This window comes from Glycine max, chromosome 5, assembly GCF_000004515.6.
Source record: "Glycine max cultivar Williams 82 chromosome 5, Glycine_max_v4.0, whole genome shotgun sequence".
Lineage (NCBI taxonomy): Eukaryota > Viridiplantae > Streptophyta > Magnoliopsida > Fabales > Fabaceae > Glycine > Glycine max.
In genome coordinates, this window is record NC_038241.2 from 24,912,849 (window position 1) to 24,933,011 (window position 20,163).

Here is a 20,163-nt window from a genome sequence, read left to right on the forward strand (position 1 = left end):
GGAAAACAACAAGAAATTTGTGATTTCTAGTTAAATTTAATCTAAAATATTTTTTTTAACTAGTTGCACAACATGTGGGTTTGCATCAAGTTTAACATAATTTTGTTCACCACTTATTTTCTAGGTATTTATTTAAATTACTCAAATTTACCATAAAATAGCTTGCATAGTTGGTACAAAAAAAGTATTTTGCATAGTTGCATAGAAGGAATGTCTAAGAAAAATATGGAAGACCATAGAAGCATAAAAAGATTAGGATAATTTATTAATATATACATAGGCAAGTAGGAGTACCTTTAGGTACGAGTAATATGATATTTGTCCCTATCCTATTTACAAATTAAATGGATAGGAAAAAATCCGAGACAGATTTTACCTGTGAATATCCATAGGTACAAAATTGTTTGTTATCCTTAAGCAAGAGCTTTCTTTGGCCTATTTTGATAAAAAAAAAAGGGGGTGGGAAGAATAGTCTATGAGGTGAGAATAACAAACCCCATAAAGTATTGTGGAGAACTTGTATCAACAAATTTTATTGGGGATAAAATCGTAAGAATCCCGACATTTGGACCACCACACAGTAACAAACCACTTATAGACACCTGCCTACGTGGATTTTTATATATTATTTTATATTTTATCATTTAATAAAAAGAAAGAGAAATTTGAAATCAAAAAGAAAACTTGGCACAAGTCCTCTATAAACTGGTTCACTTCTTTGTTCCACTTTGAGCATTATCAACGTTTCAACAAGCACATCAGAACGTTTAGCTTGTGTTTATTTCATATTTGCCCTATTTTTTTTTTCTTTTTCATGCAATTGATGAAATATGCTTCATCTACGATTAAATTTTCAATTGTGCTTTTATGGTTGTGAAATATTTGACTTGTGTTTATTTCGTATTTGCCATATTTTTCTCTTTTTCATGCAATTGATGAAATATGTTTAATCTGCGACTGAATTTTCAATTGTGCTTTTATGGTTGTTATTCAAAATCAATGTTTCTTAATTTCAAATTTTGATAGGAACCTTTTTGCTTTGTTGTAAAGAGTAATCGTCAAGAAAGGTGTGTTTCATTCCTGGTTGGGGAAACCAATTGGGAAAAGTATTAAACTTTTTTTATGGTGGCACGTGCTTATGCTTGAGTTGTTACTCTTCTTGTCTGATAATGAGTATAATGTGAATTCTAGATTCTGCTTAGGGTTTTGTTTTTTTGGGTGCTTTTCATATGTCTTGATACATACATTGACTCAAATTTCATGTTAATTTGTTTTTCAGATCTAGCAACAAATCTGATGATAAGAGCATTTCATTATGGGGATGGAATCTGTGACCAACACTCAACCTACCTTGCTTTGTTCCGAAGAGCTTGGACAGTCTATGATGGTATCTTCATTTATATTGGTTCTTTATTTTTTTGAATGTGTATGATCCTTGTGAATTATTTTTTAACAGGTGTTTTCTTATTATTAGATGAGGTAGACCCAAAATTAGAAATATCTTGTTGGCAGATATCCCCATTTAGGTTATTATGTTAGTTGTGTTATTTGTTATTTAGTTTCCCAATTAAAATTTACTATACTTAAGGTTTAGTTTAGAATGTTTGTGAAATGGGTAAAATCTATATTTTACATCCCCTACAAGTTTAATATACTAAAATTATTTAAATATTGCATGTTGGAGATTGAGTTAGAAATTGTGTGGTGATAGTTGATGCTTCACTTTAAGTGAAAAATGTATCAAGAAAATAATAGTATAATGCTAAGCACAAATTAATGCATTTAGTGTGTTGAGAATTGTTGCCTCTCCACACACACTATTCAAGTTTGATGTTTTCTTATATATTCTAGAATTTTGCCGTAAATTCATTTTTTTGTTGTTTTTATATTAGATACCTAAAGTTCTATGTTAAATTGGTTTTTCATTTCTTAAATGTTAAGTTTTAGTTGTACTTTAGGTCACCAATTCAAAGACCTTATTCATTTTGAAGAGCAATAGGAGTCAAAATCCTTATGAGTTTAAAATTACTTTTGGATTCAAATTCGATGATGTCATTTATTCAATTTAACATTGGTTAGTCATGTCTCTACTTTGACTACACTTTGTTGGATATGGATTGGAAACAATGGTATTAATTGCATATGTGTTGCATGCATGTCTTGGTATTAGTTTTATCATCTTTAATGGGCTGAGCAGATAGCCATAGATCATGGAAAGGAAGAAAGCTAGTAGGAATCTTGAGTATATTTGTAATGATTTGAAGCTACTTGTACATATAGTAATGTTGTTTTTGTGTGTGTTTTTTAGTGAGGTATGAACCATGGAGTGTCAGACTTATTACATGTGATTTTTTTTTTCCTAAAATATATAAGTAGATGTATTTTTCAACAATATCTCCTGAAAATGTAATAAATATGGGAATCAATATTATGAGAAGTTGATAGAGTGATAGTTTGGCTTGAAATCATCAATGATTTATACTTTTTAATGTTTTTTTGTATTCATTTGTATCTTTTTATATGTAGTATGCTACAAATGAAGAAGGTAATTTCTATATCAAATAGATTAATGTTTGTGACCACACATTGAAAGTGTTTTCTTCCTAGGCAAGATCCTTGTTTATATATTTTCAACTTAACCGTTGTGTTACTAGTTTTGTGTTAAAATTTAATATCTCATAATCAAATCTTTAAAAAATAATTGTAACTTTAGTGATAATTTATCATTGCTAAAAGTTGATAGGAAATTCAAAGTTATTAAATTATGATATGTAAATGTTTCCATGGGAGAGTTAAAGAGTTAGAGATCTGATATTGTATTATAGTGAGAAACAATAATAAAACCTTTGACCTTGTGTGTTAAGTTACATTGAACTTGGATTTCAGTTTTGTACTTTTCGTGGGAATTTGAGTTTCACTAATTAGCTACAAGTTGCTATTAGTTTTTCTTGTTACACCGTTCTACTTCATTAATTTTCTTATTTTTGATATTGAATTAGTTCAGGATTCCTAAATAGTTATTTAAATGTTATGGCCCTGAAGTTGGGTTAAACATTTTTTGTATGATGCCAATAGCTTTGGCATACAATTGGCTTTTAGTTTAATATGATGTTTGTTATAAAATCTAGTACTTGATAGTGTTGATTTTTACAGGGAAACATAAGACACTTGACACTCAATTTGAAGAGCCTTTACCACTGAATTGCAACCAACAAGTCAAAAATCTTTGTTTTATTGATTTGTGTTTCATTCATTTTGATTTCTATTTTGAAACTAAAGTAAGCATTTGTTTCCTGTTTGTCTACTTTTAGTACTTTTTGTGTTGCTGCTTTACAAAATTCCACATGCAAATAGGTGGAATATTTGTTGTGCTCTCTCTCGGTACTTGTGTTGTTCACTTGGTATGATATAGACATTGTCAATTTCAAGAACTGGCTTGTAACTTCTTGTTACAAAATGAAGACAAACTATGCTTATAATTAACTTTTACAAGAATTGGTTCTCTACCACAGGCCTAAAGGTTCATAATCCACGTATTATCATCTTAGGTGGGGAATATGGGAGGTAGTTTAGTTAACTGATTTATAAAACAACTCAGTTCAATTATTATAAAATGGAAGGAATTAAGTTTATTTTTCTAGAATTATTTTCTACTTAGCAACAAGTTTAAATGTGCGTCCTTATCTGATTGAAAATACAATACAAGTTGCACATATTGTTCATGACAAAAATACATGTTTTTTTTTTATGTTAACGAAAATACATGTTTATTTTGTTAGTGAAATTTATTTGTAATAACTCATATTAGGATGACACAATGACTCAATTATAGGCAAACAAGGGGAGCCGTGAGCAAATGGAGGTTAGTGTATGTAAAATTTGTTATTTTCATGTATTGCTTGTTTAATATATTATATGCCAAAAGTTTTTTCAAATTGATGTTTATTGAGTGATTAATTTTCAGATACGATTATGGCAAAAAGCGGAGACCAAATTTTTGTTGATATTATGAAAGTCTAACAAATTTACAATGACAAGAACTTTAACAAATACCTTTCAAATTGCTTGTTAATGTAATATCCCAATTTTCTTAGGTTGGTAAGTTCCGTGTAGAAATAGTTTATGTTTGTTTGATACACAGTGTGGTATTATTATCCTTAATGAAATTATTCATATAAGAGATAAAATCATCATTAGACAATTGAGTGACCTAGATTTAAGTTCCAAGTCTAGGAATAAGTGGTTTAGATGTAAAAACCCTTGGTCAAACCATTAGTCAACATAGGTCAATTGTAGTTTAGAAAGTCTAAGTAAGGGAACATTTTATTAATGACAGATTAGTAACTAAAGACTTTTAGGCTAATATGAGAGATTTAGACTCATCAATAAAACTTTAGAGCATTAATGTGTCTAGATAAGAGAAACCATTAGTTGAAATAATTAAGGAAGAGGAGAATTAATTTCTCACTCTAATTATTTTTAGTTGGGACTAATTGAAGAGATTAATAAATGAATCTATTGCTCCAGAATCAATTTAGAAGTGAGAATTAATTAGAAACTAACTAAGAACTTAAGTCATTAAGAGTATTTAGTTTTTTTTATGAAAAAGAAGGGGACCCACATGTGGGGGCCCCCTCATGACCTAGGGCTCCCTATATAAGAAGGAGCAACTCATCCTCCCCCTATGAAAGTGTGATGCTGGTTAGAGAGAGAGAGAGAGAGGCGAGTTTTCTTTCTTATTTTCTTCTTTTCCTCCATTGTTGAAGTGCTAGGAAGGTTTTTGAAGAGGATTTAGTTCTAGGAGAAGCTCAAGTTTCCAACTCAACCCACACTCACCTATTTGCTCTTTTGTGTTCACTAAGAGGTAAGGGAGGGGGTACTTGGTGTCTTAAGATCCATGCTTTGATGTTATGAAGTTAAACTTCATTTATGTTGTGATTTGGTATGTTTTTGCATGAAACTCGTAATCTGTACCTATGATACTATGTTTGATGCATGTTAAATTTGTGAATTATGGGTTCATAAATGAATCCATTGACCTCAATAACCTAGGGAAGCATACATGATATGTCTCATTTGGAGTTTCATAGCTTTTGGAATTAAATTTTTATGTTAGGGCAAGTTATAAGTATATAATGCTCTATTTTCGAAATTTTTGAGATTTGAGTAGGAATCTGTTGTTATGGACCTCAAAATTGAACTCACTAGGTCCAAAAACCTAGGGTTGAACATAAAATACACCCCATCCGAATTAGTATAGCTAATGGAATCACAATTTCAAGTTTTGGCCCTTTTTCAATAAATTATGTTTTGTTTCGAACGAACTTCACATATGGGCTTGGTTCATGTAGATTTTGACCATGGAAATGAGTACCTCAAGTTTGAAAAAATAGGGTTTGATATAAAATTTGCATGAAATGGATTTCTACAACTCTTTGAAATTAGAAAACAAGTTTTGTGAACTTTGTGATTTAAGTGCAGGGCAGTTTCGTGTTAAGGCCAATTGGGAGTGAATTTAGGAAATTTTGAGTCCAAAATTGAGTTCCTCACATTTGAAAAGAAGCATATGTGGTTTTTCCTAGTTGGATTTCTACACCAATGGGAAAGTTGATTTCAAAGTGAGTAGTTAAGTGCAATTTCAAATGAGAATCTGTCATAAAAGTGTAGAAATGCATGGAATGAATAATGTGAGCTATGGATTGAATTGTTTGCTTTAATTGAAAATTTGTTATGTGGAAGTGTGAAAGTTGTTATGTTAATTATTGTAAGACCAAGTGAGTGTAATCACTTGGCAAGACATGTTGCATTTTTTGAATATGAGTTATTAAGATATTGATAATGAACTGTCACGGTTTGGGATTGTGTTTGGGGGCGTTTGACCCTCGACAACATTTATTTTGAATATCTTGCAATGATTCTAGTGATTAGTTATGTGATGGTGTGATTTTGTAAAGTGGACTATTCCACTTAAAGGGTGATGTTGATAATGATCCTAGAAAGGGAAGAGGATTAATTTCCCTCCTCTCTTCTTATGTTTTTGTGTGCGCACGATGGAGGATACTTACAGTTAGGGACTTCATGAGGATTAACATGCATTTCGAGGAATGGATGGATGAATGAGGTAGCGAGTTGTGTTAGAATTAGAGGGATTGTTGTGTCGGGAGTTAGGGCGTGACCTACACTTAGTGGGAACACACTCTCTAATGTTTATTCACAAGTACCAACATGGCTGTCATTCATGTTTCTCATTATGAAGAATGAGTGAGGATTCGTTAAGTGAGGGTGGATGACACACAGTAGGTACACTGAGGGACGGTCTGAACGGTTCAAAGGAACCTGGGGGAATGTTGAGTGGTGATAACCTGATTAAGGGCATTTTTGGTTAGTTTGGGGGCCTCACGGGCCTCACTTGGCATTCCTGATTAAAGCGGAGCTGTATCCATGGTTGGTGAGAGCATCATGTCTTTTACTAGCATGTGACGTGTATTCCCAATCGTCATTCATATGTTGGGTAAGACTATGAAGGCTTGAAAGGCTTAGTGGCAATGTTTGGCCCAAGATAAGAACAATGTGGAGTAGAAATGAGAAATAAGATGCCGTGAGGGATGGATGCTAGTAAACCACACATGGTTGTTGTTAGGAATTTGTGTGTGGGACTTAGCGTCCAAGTTTGTGGCTTCAAAAGAGATGGAGTACTCACCCACTAATTACCATTTTTAGGATTCAATGTCAAGTATGCCGTCGAAACCCTCTTTCTTCATTGATGGCATTGTGACACCATTAGAACACACTGATGCGCTCCATGTGGATCGATTCTACAGGTTCCTCCAATGCTGCCATGTGTTGATAGATGTTCCAGGATATAGACCCTACATAGTGGACTTCTACATTTAGTGGTTCCAGCCCACTCTACCGTACTATCACTTTGTTGTGCTCATGCTAGGGGTTGTTATTCCTTCTGAATCGCATTCACCGCCTGCAGATGATGTAATGTCCTCTTCTAGATTCGACTCTTCATTTGAGGATACTAAGACCATTTCCCCTATCTGATGTCTCCCCGACCAGTGTTTCCTGAGTCTCGGGTATCACCCAGGGTAGACTTGGTGGATCTCGTGTCAAAGGATGAGGGAGAGGAGTTGGAGGAGGACACGCCCTTTAAGGAGGATCCTTGGATGGATGAGGAGAACCCCGTCACAGGGTCGGAGTTTATGGAGGAGGATTCTTTGGAGGATTCCTCTCATGAGTCTTGCTAGGAGGCTTCTTACATCTGACTATACTTCTCTTTTTGTGTATACATTTGACTTTAAGCTCCTCTTGGTCTATTAGGGCACTTGTTTTTGGAATGGCCAATGGTTAGACATATACTACATCTTTTCTGTTGACCCCTTTCACACATGGCCATTTCGGTGTGTATGTGGCTTGTTTTTTGGATGACAATGGAGATTTCTTCAGTTTTTTTGGATCATGACAACATTCATCTCCAATATTTTCTGGCCACAATGATTCGTTGGGAACTATCCCGAATGAATGGTTGTACACATTCAAAACATTTTGCAACCTGTATACGAGAGACATGTATGACCTGTGATCTACGCGAACAAGTGCACAAGTAGCAATGACATGCTTGGCAAGGCATGTGAAATGCTTGAAACTTCCTATGGCTTGGTGATTTACACTTAGATTTTTGTGTTTTCCTTTCTAATAAACATTTTCAAGAAAATTGAGATCTAAAGGTTCAGCATGTTGGAACAAATGGCCTCAAAACAATTAAGAAGGAGGATGGTTGAATTGATTATGAACGTGTCTTGACTAATTAAAAATTTATCCTTTTTAATGTTACTAGATTCAATTAGGCTTTACTACTAAGTTATGAGAAAGTAAACAATAGAAACAATAACTTAGACAAAAGTAAAGCGGAAATAAAAAGTGCACAACGGAAAAGTAAAAAGCGTAGGGAAGAAGAAAGCAAACACAAGTTTTATACTAGTTCGACAACGACCCATGCCTACATCCAGTCCTCAAGAAACCTCTTGAGATTTCCTTTCCTTGTAAAAATCCTTTACAAGCAAAGAGCCACAAAGGATGTACCCTCCCTTGTGTTCACTATTACAACCAAGAAGCTACCCGCTTCTTACACAGAATTTTCAGACGGTTAGTTCTTTGAATTCTTTTGGCAAGAGGGAGAAGGAATGAAGAATAAGAGAAAAATAGAAGGATAGCACAGTTTTTGTTTTTGCAGAATTTTCCTTTCATCAAGGAAAGATTGAACAAAAACTTAGAATGAATTTGGCAAAGCTTTTGCAAGAGAAAAGCAGTGGAAAGTTCTGTGTAATCAGATGCGTTCTTCTATGTTATTGTATATTTAAAATGCGTGCCAAGGTCTTATATTTTTAGAACCTTGATACCTTTTGAGAAAACCATGTTAAGAGTTATAACTCTTAACATTTTCTTCAAAAACATTCACTGGTAATCAATTACCATAATGGTGTAATCGATTACACAATGTATTTTATGAAAAGTTGTGACTCTTCACAATTGGATTTGAATTCCAATGTTCAGAGTCACTTGTAATCCATTACTAATATAGTGTAATCGATTACACTATTTGGAAATCATTTTGGAACGTTGCAAAGCACTGAAACCAGTTTGAAAACCATCCTGGTCACTGGTAATCGATTACTACCAAATGGTAATCGATTACTAGAGAGTAAAAACTCTGGTAACTTAGAAGATTTCAGAAAATCCTTTTTAAAACAAAAAAGTGTGCTATTTGATGTTTTTTGAAAAAATACTTTTTACTACCTATTTTGACTTGGCTCGATGCTTCTTGATTTCTTCATTTGATTCTTGAATCTTTGAGTGGAATCTTGAATGCTTGATTCTTTAATCTTGAAACAACTCTTTGAGCTTGGGCATCATCAAAACATCTTGGTGAATCATCATGGTAGCTTTGCTTCCACACAGCACAATAAGATTATAACTGAAAAATGATAGAATCTAAAATCAACACAAAAACACGATTCAAAAGTAGGTCTCTAAAATTTGAACCATAGGATGCAAGAACAAGTGTAGATCTAAGATTTAATTGGTTTATTTTTTTTTTAATATACTCTAAACAACACCAAACCAGAAGACAATGGAGGAGATACATGGAGAAGACGATGAAGAACAAGGAATTAAAGTGAATTGACCGAACAAAAGATAGAGGAAGCAAAAGAATATCACCTAGATGAAGATGTTCTAATACCACATGATGTAGCTCCATATAGAGCTTGTAGGCCTTGGATCTTCTTCATCAATGAAGTCCTTTGCTTCTTGAAGATCAATGGTAGCAGAATGAAGAAGGAGGAAAGGTGATTGGAGACATGACTTCAAGGAGAAGATGAGTCAAGAACATGCTCACCACCATAGGAAGCCATGGATAAGAGCTTGAAGGTAGAGAAGATGAGTGGAGGAGGACACGAAATTTATGCCTCAAATGAGGTCTTAACTTTGAAGTCTAATTTGTCAAATGATCAAAGTTGAAAAAATGCAAACACAAGACCTCTATTTATAGCCTAAGTGTCACACAAAATTGGAGGAAAATTTGAATTTCTATTCAAATTTCACTTGAATTTGAATTTGACTTTGTGGAGCCAAATTGGGAGCCAAAATTTCACTAATTATGATTAGTGAATTTAAGCTATGGTTCAGCCTACTAATCCAAGATCAAGTCTAAGATTCTCCACTAGGTGCGCTTAGGTGTCATAAGGCATGTAAAGCATGAAGGACATGCACAAAGGGTGATTATATAATGTGGCAATGAGGTGTAGCAAGCAAATGCTCACCTCCCCCTTAGGCTGGTCCGAAATTTAATTGGATTGGGCTTCTCCCAATTCAATTAAATTTCTCTCCCAACACACACATCAAATAATGCACTTAATGCATGCAAAATTACAAGATTATCCCTAATACAAAAACTAGTCTAGGTGCCCTAAAATACAAAGGCTGAAAAATCCTACATTACTAGGGTACCCTCCCTACACTATGGAGTCCTAAATACAAGACCCAAAAATAATGAAATCATAATCTAATATATACAAGGATAAGCGGGCTCATACTTAGCCTATGGGCCTAAAATCTACCCTAAGGCTCTTGAGAACCCTAGGGCCTTCTCTTGCATCTTTGGCCCAATCTTCTTGGAGTCTTCTATCCAATGCTATTGGGGGGGTAGGATTACATCAATTGTATACTCTACAGGCGGTTGTGTTTTGTCCCTTTCCTCCTCACTCCAAATGTTATTTTAATATTACTACACAATGTTGCCAAGGTAATGCTTTTGCCTTTTAGGTTACCTATAATTTTGGTATTCACAAATTTGCATTGTAAGCCCATATGTTAATATGTGACATAGTTCAATGAGATTGATGATGATTAGGGATGTGAATAGGCCAGGTCAGACTAGGCTTTAAAAGGCCTGAGCCTAGCCTATGATGAATTATTTAGGCCTGAGTCTGGCCTATAGCCTATCAAAAACTTTTATTTTGGTTCGGCCTGACCTTTTTAAAAGCCTAGCCTGACCTGATAGCCTTTTTAAAAGCCTTCTTCACATTAAACCTTTAATATTCCTTTGATAGTTGTTTTTACCAAAAAAAAATAACACACCTTCTATAATAGGCTAAAAAAGACTTTAATATATAATTTGGCTTAATTTTTAATCTAACGTTAATTTAGTTGGTAGTCCTACAAATATATTAATAATATAAAATGAAATCTCCAGATGATATAAAATAGTCCAAAACAAAAGAGAACCTTATACTTGAGGTAGCATCATCCAAGTCTATCAAATCAACATATTAACTATTACAAACAAAAAATAAAGCCTACATCTCCATTCCATTTGAACAGAACTGGTACATAAAATATCTACCAATAAAATTAATAGTAACACCATTTCATCATTAGCTCCTCCAGATCATACACAATCACCATAAGAATTTCAATGCAGCATGTAAGCTTTCTAACCAGACAAGACAATCAAAACTTCAATGTGATTTGTATCTCTTCTTTTTCAGCCTTCAAAATAAGAAGAAAAATACATATATGTTAGTTACTGGACTGAAAAACACTACATAAATAAATGAACAAGTTGCTAAAAAATGATTAAATATTACTTATAAAAATTATAATAAGTAATATTAACCTTTGATTTTTTCTTCACATTATATTTCTCATGAAACCAATCTCCACCATAAATTAGTGCTTCAACAAATTCTTCGTTTAATTTAGAGCGAAATTCATCAATTACTCTACCTCCAGCACTAAATGTGGACTCCGATGCCACAGTTGAAATTGGAATAGCTAGAATATCAACAACCATCTTAGACAATATCTTATATTTCATGCTATTGTTCCTCCACCAATCCAAAGCACTATAGGAATTAGTGTTAAGAACATAAATACCTTCATCAAGATAATCTTGCAATTCTGATTTTATAGGAGAAACAACTTCCTTTTCACGTAGCATGCTCATAATTTCGTCAAAACCAGTGACAACTGAAGTATTCAATTGGGAGGATGATGAAATATTATCATCCAAATTAACAACACTAGACGTAGACTCTTGTAAACATAGACCTACATACTCATCATACAATTCTTCAAATGAACTTTTCACCTTCTTTATATTCTCATCAACAACTTCTTTAGAATATATCAAGGGAAAACATATACTCACCATATTAAATTTGCACCTAGGATCCAAAACACTTGCGATAGCCATCAACATATTACATTCCCCCCAATATTTGTCAAACTTTTTCTTCATTGGACCTACCATTTCCCTCATGAAGAGATCTTCATCTTCAATCTCCTTATCAAGTATTTGTTTAACCTTCCAAACTTCTGCCAAATACAAATTTGCACTCGGATACTCACTACATGTGTTTAAATAATAGTTATATTAAAGACTTTTAGGGATAACAAAGTGATATAATAAAATACAAAAAAAAATATTTGTTATTGTACTTGAGATGACATGAGTAGCAAGATTAAAAACTTCTAGCAACTTACAAACTTTCTCAACTTGATTCCACTCCTCAAGTGAAGGTGCATAATTATAGTGAGACTCTCTTTCTTTGTAAGAAGCAAATGCAGTCTTAAATTTCAAAGCAGTTGACAACATATTAAAGGTTGAATTCCATCTTGTTGGACAATCAATAACAAGTTTCCTTTCTTTCAAGCGTTTTTGCTCAACAACATCACAAAATGCCTTTAGTCTTGCATCGTTGTGGTTAATATATTTGACACTTTCATGAATATTGAAAATGATATCCTTAATTGTACTAAGGCCATCTTGCACTAACAAATTCAATATGTGACCACAACATCTAACATGAAACAAAGAGCCACCAAGGAATAACTTACTACTTAGAGATATATTCTCTTTGAGACATCTTATGCATGAGTCATTGTAAGAAGCATTATCCACAGATATTGAAAAAACTTTATTTTCAATCCCTCAAGTTTTCAAACACTTAAAAATAGCATTAACAACATCAATACCACGCCTTGGAGTAGGCACTTTCACAAAACTTAAAACTCTTTTTTGAAGATTCCATCCCACGTCAATGAAATGTCCAGTAATAACCATATATTCAACTACTTGATGGCTAGATTTCCACATATCTATAGTTAAACTGATCTTGCTCACACTTTCTAACAATTTCTTCAATGTTTTATTCTCCATCTCAAACAGTGCCAAACAATCATTTCTTGCAGTTTTATGAGTAACCTTATGAAAATCAGGGTTTGCATATTGGAAGGCCCACATCCAAATAGAATCCTTAACAACACTAAAAGGATATTCATGAACCATGATAACAGTTGTAATTATTTCCCTCATCTTTTCGTTAGAGTATCTAACACCAGGAATCATAAAAGGGTTATTTCAATTTGAAGGCTGGAATGGAATGGTGGGTTGTCTACTTTTAGCAGTTGTTTTAGCCTTCTTTTGAATGAAACTTTTGGAATGTCTTTTCAAATGGGTAGTACTTGACCCAGTTCCACCAGTAGCAAATTTAATTTTGCAGTATTTGCAAACAACTTTCTTCACCCTAGGGGAGATTTCCATTTCATCAAAATCATTCCAAACAACTAAAGTTTTTTTCCTCTTTCTCCCGACAACTGGTTCTTCATGTTCATTTTCTTGATTGTTAGCTTCTACTTGAGTTGAATCTACAGGAACTTGTACATTCACCTCATTATCATTTGTATGAGTGGATGCTATTGGTTCACTAATTTCCAAGGGAGAAGACATCTGCTAAACATAGTTAAAATATGAATTAAAACATGACACAACATAGGACAACAACAAGAGGAACCATTAAAATTGATGTCCCAAAACTACATTGCCTCTATAATGAAAAAGCTATCTAAATATAATAGTTATAATGACATGCAAAAAAGTATTGATAGAAAACATATATCACCAAGTAACAAAAAACCAACGTGAACATGTCTAAATCAAGACTCATAATGAAACTTGTTAAAGGAATAAGAAGATGAAAGAAAAAATGGCAAGGTTTTGAAGTTTTACCTCTATCAAAGCTTGAAGTGAAAAGGATATGATTTTTGTTTGCTCTGCAATTTTTGTTAGTTGTGTTCTCTATTTTACTTCAACAGAGAGAAACGTAATAAGAAAAGGAAACATTAAAAGGAATAGGAAAATAAGCCAATAAAAATAATGAGGAATATAAAGGGAATGAACTGAATCTCTTAAAACTAGTAAAAAGAATGAAACGACAGTTAGCACATGACTCACACCACTTAAATTGTAATTAAAGTCTTACTTGATTATAGGAATGGAAGTTATGGAGCAGTAGTGTGTAATCAAAGTCTGCTAGTTTAAAAAAAATATTAATTATACCGTGTGTTCTGTTCAATGCAATGACACATATATATTGGTACCAAAAAAAATAATATAAGTATATATACATATATATAGGCTGACCTATCAGGCTTATAAGGCTTTTTAATAAGCCTAAACCTGGTCTATTTAATTTAACAGGCTTTTAAAAAAGCTCGAGCCTAACCTTTTTATTAAATAAGCCAGTCCAGGCCAGGCTTTATGTAGGCCAGGTCGTAGGCCCCTGTAGGCCGACCTAGCCTATTCCCACCCCTAATGATGATGAAGATGGCTATCTGCAGGTTGTTCTTTAGAAGCAAAAAGATTATGGCCCAAATTGTTCCTGCTCCAAAAAGAGCAAAGGTTGCCAAGCCAACACCTACACCAAAAGAAGCCATCATTTTGTCCACCATTCCCAGACGTATGAAGACAAGAGCCACAAAAGCCAATCCCAAGATTAGTGACAAAGAGTGTTTCATTTCCTTTACTAGCAATAAGGAGAGTGTTGCCTCATCATCCTCAAGCAGTGAGTCCACTAAAGATGCTTATGTCTCCCTTCTCCGTAAGCGTCCATACTCTACACCTAAACTGCATCCACCTTTTTCCCTTATTCACCTAGAGAAGTTCAAGAGATCTATGCAATAAAAGGAACCTTTAATAGATGCTTAGAGATTTAAAGTGACATTTATTGAAGGTAATCCCCTATTCTCATCCTCCCTCTCTGAAGATGTCCGAGGAGAACCAATCATCAGAGAGTCCATCACTGTTCAAGCTCCTGAGTGGACAAAGCATGGCTATGTGAACACACTATCAGAAGCTTTCAAAGTTTTCATTAGAAGCCATAGTTCATCTAGAGCCCCCTCAGTGGACACATCCAATGTTGTCTCAAGTAATCAAGATGTAACAACATTGCTTGGCACCTAGAACTCAACAACGTGTTCGTCCATCAATTGAGGTCACACCAGTTGTTGCATGGAGGAACCTCCAAAATTCCAAGGATAAGAAAAGCACGCAAACAATATCCCTCGGGATCTGTTTGAGAAACATTGGAGGGATCCTTCATAGGAGGTGGAACCACCAAAGAGTGAGTTCCAGAAAAAGGTCAACCTCAAGACACCTATCGCCAAGCTCTTACCTATTCATCCAATAGACCTTGACCTCACCTCAACAAATTACTCTATGCTTGGTGGACTACATGCTCAGATGTACTTTCACAATCAAGCAACTTCTTATCCATTAGGGTTGCACATCTCAAAGGCCACCGAGATCAAAGTTGCAAATAAGATGTGCCCTCATCTAACCATTTGGGGTGTTGCTAAGAATAAGGGCTTTAAACTACATTATAATGAAGAAATGCCCTGAAGGAAAATGAAGGTTGAAGTAGTGAGTGATTAAAGGAACTAGAGTTTCTTGTTCAGTGGGAACAAGCTTGTTCATGCTCCGAAGGCATACGACTCCAAAACCTTCTAGAATCATATTGTATTGGTTGACACTTTGAAGGCCTCCTTATCTGGTTATGATGGAAGTTACAACGTTGATCACCACGACTTCACTCAAGTGTTGCATCCAGTCAAGTTGTATCATTTGAAGGATGCATATGTATGTTTCATCAAGGATGCCAACGGTTACTCCTTCATTAAATGCCTATTGTTTGGGGTCTATTTCACATTAAATTCAACTTATAGGCCAAGTGTAACCCAATTATGATGTAGTAATTAAACTATCGTCCAGGTTGTCTCCCAAAGGAATAAAGGAGGGATTTCATGTAATTATTTAACTAAGAACTAGGTTTTTGTAATTCTGTTTTGTGATTGTCTCAAAATAAATAACATAAAATAAATTGCAATAAAAATTAAATGACAATAAAATAGTTAAGTAAAGATTGAAATACTAGACTTGGATGGTGACATCGATCTTCATGATTGAATTTCTAGGTTTGGACTTCGAATTCGCTTGATCCACTGTAATTTCACAATTCTCTATTCATCTCTCGCTCATCCCTAATTCACTAATGCATTCTATCACAACTCTCAGATGGTCCCAGATTCTAAACTAATTGCTCGATACCCAATTCCTTGGACATACTGACACAAGCAATCATCATTAATGGTTGAGAATTAGCAAGGCTTAACCAAGATTATTCTATCCCTAGAGATAATTACAGTTAGGTACTTTATTTATGTTCGGGTTTCAAAAAAGCTTGCCAAAGTCCAAGTCAATTCCTAAATTCATTTATAAGATGACCAATAAAATGAAAGCATTAAGTACGAAAAAAAAAAAATAAAGAACTCAAGATGAAATATTGAATTGATAGAATTAAAGCAAAACAAGGTTCATCCTCTCCTCCCCTAGGTGGAAGGAATTGCATTCATAAAAATAATACAATGAAATCTCAAGTGTCTAATGGAATAATGGAGGTGTCTAGTAGGTGGAAGTCTAAAATATAATTCTAAGAACTGCTAAGGACTTCTACACTGTTACAATGAATGCCTAGTCTCGTATTTATAGAATTGTAGCTGGGTTTAATTAAAGAGATAATCACAAGAAATTACAAACAACTAATATCTCTAATTAATTGAAGTAATTATGTTCTTCTTTAGCTAATTTATCCTTGAAAATTTTCTTGCTCTTGATTTTCCTAGTTTTATCTTCAATTTTTGCAATTTCTCCTTCCAAACTTTTTGCTGATTTTGGGCCTCTAGAGCTCTTGCTTGAATGATTTGTTTTTGTTGAAAAATTATAAAAAAATTCATTAAAAATAACTACAACATAAAATTCTACCTAAGACAAAGTAAAACATCAATTTAAAGCTAATTTGATTCAAAACAAGACCTAAAGTTAACTAAAATTTCAAATAAATGCATATGAAAATCTGGTAAATTTGGTAAATTTGATGTTTATCAACACTCCAAACTTTGAACCTTGCTTGTCCTCAACCAAGAGTAACTAAAACTACTAAAACAATAAAAAAAATTACATAAAAAAAAAAGTAAGGACTCAAACAAAATTAAACTAAGACTCAAAAACAAAATACAAATTAAAACTAAATTCTAAGGATATACAATGACAAGTTACATACGCACTCTTCTTGCATACCCGTTTATTCAATAATATTTTTGTTCATGTGCTTCAATCAACTAAGTATGGTGCCCACATTCAATTTTTTAGCTCAACCTAATCAAATGCAAGGTTAGAAATATGCAACAAGAATGGAAATCAATTTTAATGTCATAGCAACTTGTCCTTACAATAAGTATTTCTCTCTTGAGCTTTTGACTTAGCTTTGGGTAAGTGTTTCACTCAATTCACAACTTAAGACACCACAGTTAAACTTTGACTTTCATCTCAAGTTAATCAACTCATCAAATGCATGCAAAGATCACTAAGGACTTTCTTTGCTTTTAATGGGGCTTGGCTAACAAGGAAAATTGGTTTTTCTAGATATTCAAAAGTAACTCAAAGGAAGGAAAGCATTTAGTCTATTCATTGGATTTTCATTCACTTCCTACCAATCCTTGCTACCCCTAATTTTTCAATTAGATACATACTTTGTAACACCCTGGAATTTCGATAACTTAAAATTGATGTTTAATATAATTCTTGTGTTATTTGATTGATTTGGATGGGTTGAGGAGTTTTGTGAATTAGCTATGTGTAATTTATTAATGTATTAGGTTATGTGGAGTATGATTGACCTATGTTGAAACTGTGAGATTTCAAGTTTTACCTAAACCTGTTCTGGTAAAACCCTGATCCCAAACTCGTTAGCCATTGGATCACCTTCAAATTTGGACTGTAGGTTCATAACCCATATCTTCACGCTTTGACCATAGGGATTTGCAAAATAAAACGTTTGGACATCTCGATTAGCAAGACAAGTGCGCTAAGCGCAATTCCAATGGAGAACAAGCTCCCAATTCTTTCTTTGTAGTTTTTTTTGAGGTAATCTTGACTTCCATGCCTTTTTCCTAGTTAGTTTGAGCTTCTCTTAGTGTCCCTTGGGTTTTGGGTACCATAGTAGGATGTTTTTACACTTCCTTTGAAAAAATCTTGAAAATGAGACGTTGTAAAAGTTATCTTTTTATATAAATGATGTTATTTTTGTGACCTTTGCTGAATACCGGTCACACTGGTGTGATCTGAATTTCAAAAGGACGTCTTTTTGTGGTAGAACCTGAAACACCCTTTAGCCTCTTTAGTTTTAACAAGGGTAATTGTCGCGAATGTTATTATTAATGTTGTTTTTGAAATCTATACTAAATTCCATTCGATTTGGTATATAGAACTCTACATTTAGACCGACGAACGTGAATGAGAGAGGCCTCTGAGGGACATAGAGAGGAGCTGACGGAGAGCTCACGATAGGTAAAGGGAGTTTATTATAATTTATGGCTTTGATACATTAATTAGGGTTAGGGAACCCAATTATGGGAATGTATGTTTGGCCATGTGCATGCTGATTTTCAAGGAAAATAATGTTTTCGACTAATGGGATGTGATACATCAGCTATTGATAAATGACAGTATCATTTTATTAGACTTATGTTGTTTGAAGACCTGGGAAGTATGAATCTCAGGCATGAAAGTTATATGTATGTGTTTGTGGGATATGATTACTGATGATGTTGTTATCAATGATAATGTTGATATAAGATGATGTTGTTATTGATGATAATATTGATAAAGAATGATGTTGTTATTGATGATAAAATTGATAAAGAATGATGTTGTTATTGATGATAAAATTGATAAAGAATGATGTTGTTATTGGTGATAATATTTATATGAGAATGATGTTGTTATTGATGATAATGTGACATGAGGTGATGTTATTATTGATGATAATATTGGAATGAGATGATGTTGATGTTGGTAATGTCATTGAGATAAGATGATGTTGATGATGATAATGTCATTGAGATGAGATGATGTTGATGTTGAAAATGACATTGAGATGAGATGATTTTGATGTTGATAATGACATTGAGATGAGATGTTGTTGATGTTGAAAATGTCATTATGATTATGTATGTTGTGTATGTACATGGGGGGTGCAGTGACCATGATGGATATTCCTGGTGGGAAAAATAGAGTGGTTAGAGAGTTTTGAGCATTTCTAGAGGGGGATGACTTAGAATCTTTAATTATCCACAGTTAGTGCATTGATGGTGCTGATTTTTCATATTTCATATTGCATAGCAATAGTATAAACTTTGTCAGTAAGTACTTGTAGTTTCTCATGAGGGAAAATACTTGTACTTGAAGGCATGTCACTCGGTTTGGAACTCCCTTGAGACTCAGGCTGATCACCATAGGGACGAAGTTGCCTGTGCACAGCATGGTGACCTCGACACTTGCTGCCTAGTTTTCCTAAGTGAGAGTGTCGCATGAACACACTTAGGCTATTTCCTGATGAATGGTACCACATTGCATTTGAGAGTTGAGGTCAGGTGCATGCATTATACTGAGCATGATTGATTGGAATTGTGGAAAAGTTGATGAATAGTTATTAAATTTATATTGTATTGATTGATAATTGTGTATGAGCATGGTACTTGTTATTGTTTCTCTTGCCAATTATGGTTATTTGATAGTTGTTGGTTTCTTTTTTAATAAACTCACCCTTGCAATTTTGGTACCGTGTGGTTGGTACCTGTGATGATCACGAACCTTCGTTCGTGGAAGCAGATGGACATCAATAGATTATGTGGAGTTTGATTCTTTTGTTGGAGCCGCCAGTCGATGTGATGACGTTGGGATTATTTTGGAAGAGAGTTGTGTTTTGTTAATCAATTCCTCCGTTGTTGGTTCTATAATTCTTTTTGAATTAAGGATGTAAACTACGTATTTAATTATATGTATGAACTAATTCACCTTCTGTCATGTGAGTGATGTGTACTGAGTTAATATATCTATATATATCATTTAAGTATTTGTGCGTGGTTTGGTGAACATATATCACAAAAATTTTACTCTCATTTTTCATAAGCAAATTAATGGAGTTTTCATTTTGAAAAAAGAAATTTATGCTATTTAAAGTAGTGATCTCGTAGCGACGAGGCGGGTCGTTACATACTTTGCTTTGTCCTCAGTTTTTGATTTTTTCTTTACTTTGCTTCACTCTTGTTTTTCTTTATTTTTTTGTTTTTCATATTTTCCCTTTTTCAATACTTTACAAGAGAGAATGAGGATAATACTTTCAGTTTTTGACGAGGCGGGTTGTTACCCTTTATTTTGTTCCTTTGAGTGGTGCATTTCCACTCTAAACTTAAAACTTT

The 20,163-nt window shown here is 33.8% G+C and overlaps 1 long non-coding RNA gene across 1 annotated transcript; it reads left to right on the top strand.

Annotated features, from left to right (window-relative positions):
- Positions 1 to 1,209: 1,209 nt before the first annotated feature.
- LOC121174878 (uncharacterized) lies at positions 1,210 to 19,815 on the top strand. The gene is made up of 3 exons (XR_005891426.1): positions 1,210 to 1,387; positions 3,809 to 3,862; positions 19,574 to 19,815. It is a non-coding gene; the product is annotated as an uncharacterized lncRNA (long non-coding RNA).
- Positions 19,816 to 20,163: the final 348 nt, after the last annotated feature.